General features: G+C 41.9%; 1 pseudogene; it reads left to right on the top strand.

Moving 5' to 3' along the window:
• The first annotated feature begins 217 nt into the window (after positions 1-217).
• On the top strand, positions 218-329 carry LOC129715019 (U2 spliceosomal RNA; annotated as a pseudogene).
• The last annotated feature ends 7,039 nt before the right edge of the window (positions 330-7,368 follow it).

The raw sequence follows: 7,368 nt of genomic DNA, 5'->3' as shown, positions 1-7,368 counted from the left end.
CCTTTTAGGCCAGGGTCCAGAGCAGGCCCCATGGAAAATGCGCCACCCCCCAACACACCATCCCTACAGATAAGGAACCAGAAACCGAAAAAATGTACACACCACTAAACAACAGTGAAGACAGATAAGTATGGTTCCTACCATCATATAAAAGGTGAAGGGTTTGGACTAACGGGGGGAGGGGAGGGGGGGGGATAAAAATTGAATTAAGAAACCCATCACTTCTCGGCCTTTTGGCTAAGATCAAGTAATATCTGTTCTTATCAGTTTAATATCTGATACGTCCCTTACCTAGGGACCATATATTATCAGTTCAGCATGCACCCCAAATGGGTATACCCTCCCACTAAAAAAGAACATGAGGGACTAGCTAACTGGAGAAGATATACTAGGGGCCATAAGGAAGCCCAATATGAACCTTTGGTACCAACAAACCCAAGATGGTGAATGTCGCACCATCATTGATATACAAGGGGTCATAAGAAGCCCTAGGTTACACACTTACGGAAAATTGTAACTGCTAACCATGGATTTCCCAGGATACTTTATGGTAGACATCAACTTAAAAGATGCATGCTATTCAGTCCCCATTCATAAAATTTCGGAGATACCAATTTACCTGGATGGGGTAACTATGGCAGTATAAATTATTGACAAAGGCTAATATGACCCAAAAATGTTTACAGATATTCAAACCAGCCCTGACACTATTAAGGAACATATTGTCATGGCATGTCTCTATGATATTAACGACAGACTAATCCATGGGAATAGCTAATCAACAGCATTAGCTACTAAAACTTATTTAGCCTGAGCCTGTCATATAATCCAGATAGATCTACGTTGACACCATCCACAACTATTGACTATCTCGTATTCAATTAACTCTACCCACTCATCTATAACATTGCCACAAGGAGAGTCAGCATATGACACAACCTGTAACAATGAATGGTATCAATCAACCAACCATTCAACAGTGGCTAGAGTAATTGGGAATTAGTAGCAGCATTACCAGCTACTTAACTTGAACCTTTCCATTAGAGCTAAGGTGCTAATGTTTAAACTAAATACCCATACCCAGAACATGGTGACAAATGGACTAATCTGGCGTCGTCATCACTATAGACACTGGGCGTAAAACCGAGTTGGAAATATTGAATACGTTCTGTTGGTAAAAGCATAAGCCACCCATGCCACAATAAATTAAACTACTGGGTTGCAGATTTGAAAAGACCATTACTGGGCCTGGGTTGCAGAATTGGGAAGACCACTGCTGGGCCTGGATTGTCAAACAGCACTATCGACACGATGACAGCATCCCATCACATATCCACTAGGAAACACGCTTGGTGAACATCAAGAAGTGGGAAGATACTATTCAAATACAGGAACTACATATTCAACTACAACAAAACCTGTACTAGAGTTCCTGGCAGGTCTTCACCACAATGAAGGACTCAGCTACTGCGCCATCAACACAGCCAGAAGTGCTCTGTCAGCCTACTTAACTCGGGCACCAGGAAAACAGGCCATAGGGTACCACCCGCTGGTGATCAAATTCAGGAGAGGCATATTCAACTCTAATCTCCAGACCTAGGTACACCCAAATCTGGGATGTCAGTGTGGTCCTGACGTACCTTAGGGGATGGTCACCAGCCAGGTCCCTCACCCTGGAACAGCCTACCCTGAAGACGGTCATGCTGATGGCCTTGTCTCAGCACAAAGAGTCCAGTCCCTCCATCTACTACGATTGGACAATATGGTCTACTAGACAATGTTACATTTACCATTAGGGGCTGGTCAAACAGAGCAGACCAGAAACATCAGGTCTAGTCATGGAATTCCGGGCATACCCACCTGAACCACGGTCATGTGTCATGACTCACTTATTGAACTACATTGACACAATAAGTAATCCTCGAGGGAGAGAAAAAGCCTTATGGGTCAGCCACAAGAAACCTTATGGTCGGGTGATGAGCCAAACTATCTCAAGTGGCTCAAGCAGGTACTGGGAGTTGCTGGAGTACATACTAACATGTATAAATCTTACTCCACCAGGGCAGCATCCACATCAGTGACTAAGAGGATGGACGTGCCTATGGACCACATCCTGGCTACAGCGGGGTGGTCTAGGGAGTATACATTCCAAACTTTTATAACAAGCCGCTGGCAGAACTTATATCGTTTGCAGAAAAAGTATTAGAATCTGCAAAAAATATATAATTTAAGCCCGGGGGAGCATTTTGGTCTTGTTATTGTTAATAACACCATTATTGTTTTACAAACAGATTCATGGTTGATTACGATAACATCCTTCCTCCTTCGAATGAGTTCGGCAGCGAGTGAAGTATGAACTGTTACACGGTTTGAAATCACAGAACTTTGAAGTCTTCACGTAGTCACTCAAGTGACTCCGAAGTAAAATTGTAAGATTAAACGAGAATTTACCAGTTTGAAGTTTGACCTGTATTTTATGAGGAGTTACGATGAGGGATTACGTGCCCTCCGCTCCCACCCTCAATAATAGAGATGAAACTGGTATCTAAGCTCTCCTTTTCTTTACTATGTTTATTTCAATTACTGTTATCTGTGATTCCACACCGCTGCTTTGAAGTATGTCGTGCATGCGTGCTGGACGGGTTCTTCACGTAATCCCTCATCGTAACTCCTCATAAAATACAGATCAAACTTGTTCAAACTGGTAAGTTCTCATTTAATCTTACTATTTTAACTGAGTACTTACATACACAGATGAAACGAAAAAATTGTTTCTCAATCAGTTCCCATAAGTGCGGTTAATAAAAACAGAATAAATACATATAGCTTTAAAAATTAAAATTACCATATCTAAAATAGGTCTAAAAATTGAAATAAAAACAGACATTCAAACCGAACAGTGGCTTTGCTTTGACAGGTGCCTAGTTGTCGAAGTATGGGCGAGGTTACATGTGTTGGTGTATGATGTATGGGGAGGGGACACAGTCCGTTAACCAGACTTATTGCCTGTGGGAAGAAGCTGTGTAGCATCCTGCTGGTTTTGCAGCTGATGCTCCTGTACCTCTTCCTAGATGGCAGAATGGAGAAGTTGTGGTATGATGGATGATAGGGGGGCTTGATAATGGAGATGGCTCTGCTGATGCTCCGCTTCTGATAGATCTCCAATGGGAAAGGGAGTGGAACACCAATGATCCTGCTGGCTGTCTTCACTGTCCTGTCTTCACTATTCCACAGACTCACAACTCTCTGTGTGAAAAAGTGTTTCCTCATCTCCGTTCTAAATGGCTTACCCCATATTCTTAAACTGTGGACACTGGTTCTGGACTCCTTTAACATCAGGAACCTGTTCCCTGCCTCTAGCTTGTCCAAACCCTTAATAATCTTATATGTTTCAATAAGATGCCCTCTCATCCTTCTAAACCAGAGTATACAAGCCCAGTTGCTCCATTCTCTCAGCATATGACAGTCCCGCCATCCCGGGAATTAACCTTCTAAACCTATGCTGCACTCCCTTAATAGCAAGAATGCCCTTCCACAAATTAGGGGACCAAAACTGCACTCAAAACTCCAGGTGTGGTCTCACGAGGGCTCTGTACAACTGCAGAATGACCTCTTTGCTCCAATACTCAACTCCTCTTGTTATGAAGGCCAACATGCCATTCACTTTCTTCACTGCCTGCTGTACCTGCCTGCTTACTTTAATTGACTGATGAACAAGGACCCTCAGATCCCATTGTACTTCCTCTTTTCCCAACTTGACACCATTTAGATAATAATCTTCCTCCCTGTTTTTGCTACCAAAGTGAATAACCTCACATTTATCCACATTAAACTGCATCTGCCATGGATCTGCCCACTCACCCAACCTGTCCAAGACACCCTGCATTCTCGTAGCATCCTCTTCACAGTTCACACTGCCACCCAGCTTTGTGTCATCTGCAAATTTGCTAATGTTACTTTTAATCCATTCATCTAAATCATTGATGTATATTGTAAATAGCTGCGGGTACCAGCACCGAGCCTTGCGGTACCCCACTAGTCACTGCCTGCCATTCTGAAAGGACTACGTTAATCCCTACTCTTTGTTTCCCGTCTGCCAACCAATTTTCTATCCATGTCAGCACTCTACGCCCAATACCATGTCCCCCTAATTTTGCCCACTAACCTCCTATGTGGGACCTTATCAAATGCTTTCTGAAATTCCAGGTACACTACATCCACTGGCTCACCCTTGTCCATTTTCCCAGTTACATCCTCAAAAAATTCCAGAAGATTAGTCAAGCATGATTTCCCCTTTGTAAATCCATGCTGACTCGGACCGATCCTGTTACTGCTGTCCAAATGTGCAGCTATTTCATCTTTTATGTTTGACCAGCATCTTCCCCACCACCGATGTCAGGCTAACTGGTCTATAATTCCATGTTTTCTCTCTCCCGCTTTTCTTAAAAAGTGGGATAACATTAGCTACCCTCCAATCCACAGAAACTGATCCTGAGTCTATAGAACATTGGAAAATTATCACCAATGCATCCACAATTTCTAGAGCCACTTCCTTAAGTATCCTGGGATGCAGACCATCAGGCCCTGGAGATTTATCAGCCTCCACTCCCATCAGTCTATCCAACACCATTTCGTGCCTAATATGGATTTCCTTCAGTTCCTCCATCACCCCAGATCCTCTGGCCACTAGTACATCAGGAAGATTGTTTGTGTACAAAGTACCTGTTCAATTCATCTGCCATTTGCTTGTTCCCCATAATAAATTCACCTTTTTCAGTCTTCAAGGGTCCAACAATTGTTTTTTTTCCCCAAATATATGCAATTTTTTTCAAACCTATCAACATAATTAATACATGAGTAAAACACGTTGCTGGAAAAAAATAGTGTGTCACACAATATCTATGGAGGGAATGGACAAGTGATGTTTCAGGTCAGAACACTTCTTCAGAAGATGGTGTCTGACCCACTGAGTTACTCCGGCGCTTTGTATTTTGCTCTAGATTCCAGTATCAGCAGCTCGTTACGTCTCCATCTGTCAGCATAATGTAGGATCTGGAGGCTAAAAGAGAAATTAGCATAACAATACAAAGAACCACCTGTCAAAAAACAGTGCCAAATTCTACAATCAGTGGCTTCTGAGAAATACATACCTTTGGTTTAAACCAGCATCTTCAGCTCCTTCCTACATTAATACCTCCTGACATCTATCAATGCAATTGTATGCTATTACAAATAGTGTGCAAATAACATTTAATACAAATCTCAAAGTAACATTCTGCAGGCATCACAAATGCACTCATTTTTAATATATTTGATTTTCTCACAACAGACATTAATTTTCACTTTCACCAAAGTTCAAAGGCAAGAACTTTGGAGGTCGACATAACACAAACCCAACCTCACTCAAATCACACAGAAAGAGCAGGAATATTAAATAATTATTTTAAAAACCTTCCAATGTCTTTTTATTGTTGGCCCAGCGGTATAATCAATCAGCGATAGTGCGGATACCATCTTTTGTTTACATTTATGACAACAACACTGAGCAACAGTTTGAGTTTGAATTTTTAATATATCTTTTTAACTGAACCAGCCTGTTCTAGTTTAGTTTAGAGATACAGCGCGGAAGCACCGTTCAGCCGACCGAGTCAATGCCTACTAGCGATCCCCACACATGAACACTGTCCGAAACACACAAGGGACAATTTACATTAATACCAAGCCAAGTAACCTACAAAGCGTGTGGGAGGAAACTGAAGATCGTGGAGAAAACCCACGTGGTTTTGGGGCGAACGTCCAAACTCCGTACAGACAAGCACCTGTAGTCGTGATCGAACCCGGGTCTCTGGCGCTATAAGCGCTGTATGGCACAACTCTACCGCTGCACCACCTGGCCATCTACTGAAATGTTTACGATTAATTTGAATGACTAAACTGACAACTAATTTATGTTCTTGATTTCTGTGTGTGAATTACTTGTCTTGAACAAGCCTTTATAGATTTTAATTATTTCATGAACAAATGCGTTGATTTATAAACATAATCATGAAGTTTAACTGACTTTGATCGCAGCTCGGACATTAATAGTATTATTTAAGATCATTACATCATGCTGAAAATCCAAATTACAAATCTTATACCAATGAAGACTAAAATTAAGTATAATAGCTGCATTTATTAAAGTGCATAATATATGTTGATGCAAACATATATACTTTACTAGATCCACCTCAAGCACGAGGCTTAATGATAGAAAGTGCTTCAACATCAGTGCACAGGTTTCACTGAAGAACATCAGCCATCAGCCCAAGGAGGAAGAAAGATTCTAAGGGGAGAATGAGGTGACCTTGGCTGACAAAGGAAGTTAGACAGCCTAAAGCTAAAAGAGAAGACACATAATATTGCAAAGATTAGTGGGAAGCTAGAGGATTGGGAAGGTGTTAGTAACCAACAGGCAACTAAAAAGATGAGATAGGAAGCTAGCCAATAATATAAAAGTGGATAGGAAAAGTTTCTTCAGATATATAAAGAGTGAAAGAGAGGCAGGGGTAGACAATGCACCACTGGGAAATGATGCTGGAGAAGTAATAATGGGGAATAAAGAAATGGCAGATGAATTAAATAGGTTTTTTGCCTCCTTCTTCACTCTGAAAGACACCAGCAATGTGCCAGAAATTCAAGAGAGTCGGGGGCTGGAAGGTAGTGGAGTTGCAAGTACTAAAGAGAAGGTGCTTGGGAAGCTGAATGGTCTGAAGGTGGATAAGTCACCTGATGTTCCTTCACTGTTCAACAAGAGAGTGAGGCAAAAGATGAATACTTTAGGCCAGGTAACCTGACTTCAGTGGTTGGTAAGATTTGAGAGTCCATTACCAAGGATGAGATTTCCAAGTACTTCGATGAACCATATAAGTCCATGATAAAACAGGTCAGCATGGTTTTGTAAAGAGGAAATCTTGCCTGACAAATCTGTTGGAATTCTGTGAGCAAGTAAATAGCAGGATAGACAAAGGAGAGTCAGTGGATGTTGTTTCCTGGATTTACAGAAGTCCTTTGAGAAGGTGCCACATGTGAGGTTGCTAGCAGAGTCCATGATATCAGAGGGCAGATACTAGCATGGATTTCGGGCCGAAACCCTTCTTCAGAGAGTCAGTGGATGTTGTTTCCTGGATTTACAGAAGTCCTTTGAGAAGGTGCCACATGTGAGGTTGCTAGCAACTTGGGTCCATGATATCAGAGGGCAGATACTAGCATGGATAGCAGCTTGGGTCCATGATATCAGAGGGCAGATACTAGCATGGATAGCAACTTGGGTCCATGATATCAGAGGGCAGATACTAGCATGGATAGCAGCTTGGGTCCATGATATCA

This window comes from Leucoraja erinacea, chromosome 46, assembly GCF_028641065.1.
Source record: "Leucoraja erinacea ecotype New England chromosome 46, Leri_hhj_1, whole genome shotgun sequence".
Classification (NCBI taxonomy): Eukaryota; Metazoa; Chordata; class Chondrichthyes; order Rajiformes; family Rajidae; genus Leucoraja; species Leucoraja erinaceus.
The sequence above is the reverse complement of the archived record's forward strand: the minus strand, read 5'-3'. Positions and strand labels throughout refer to the sequence as shown.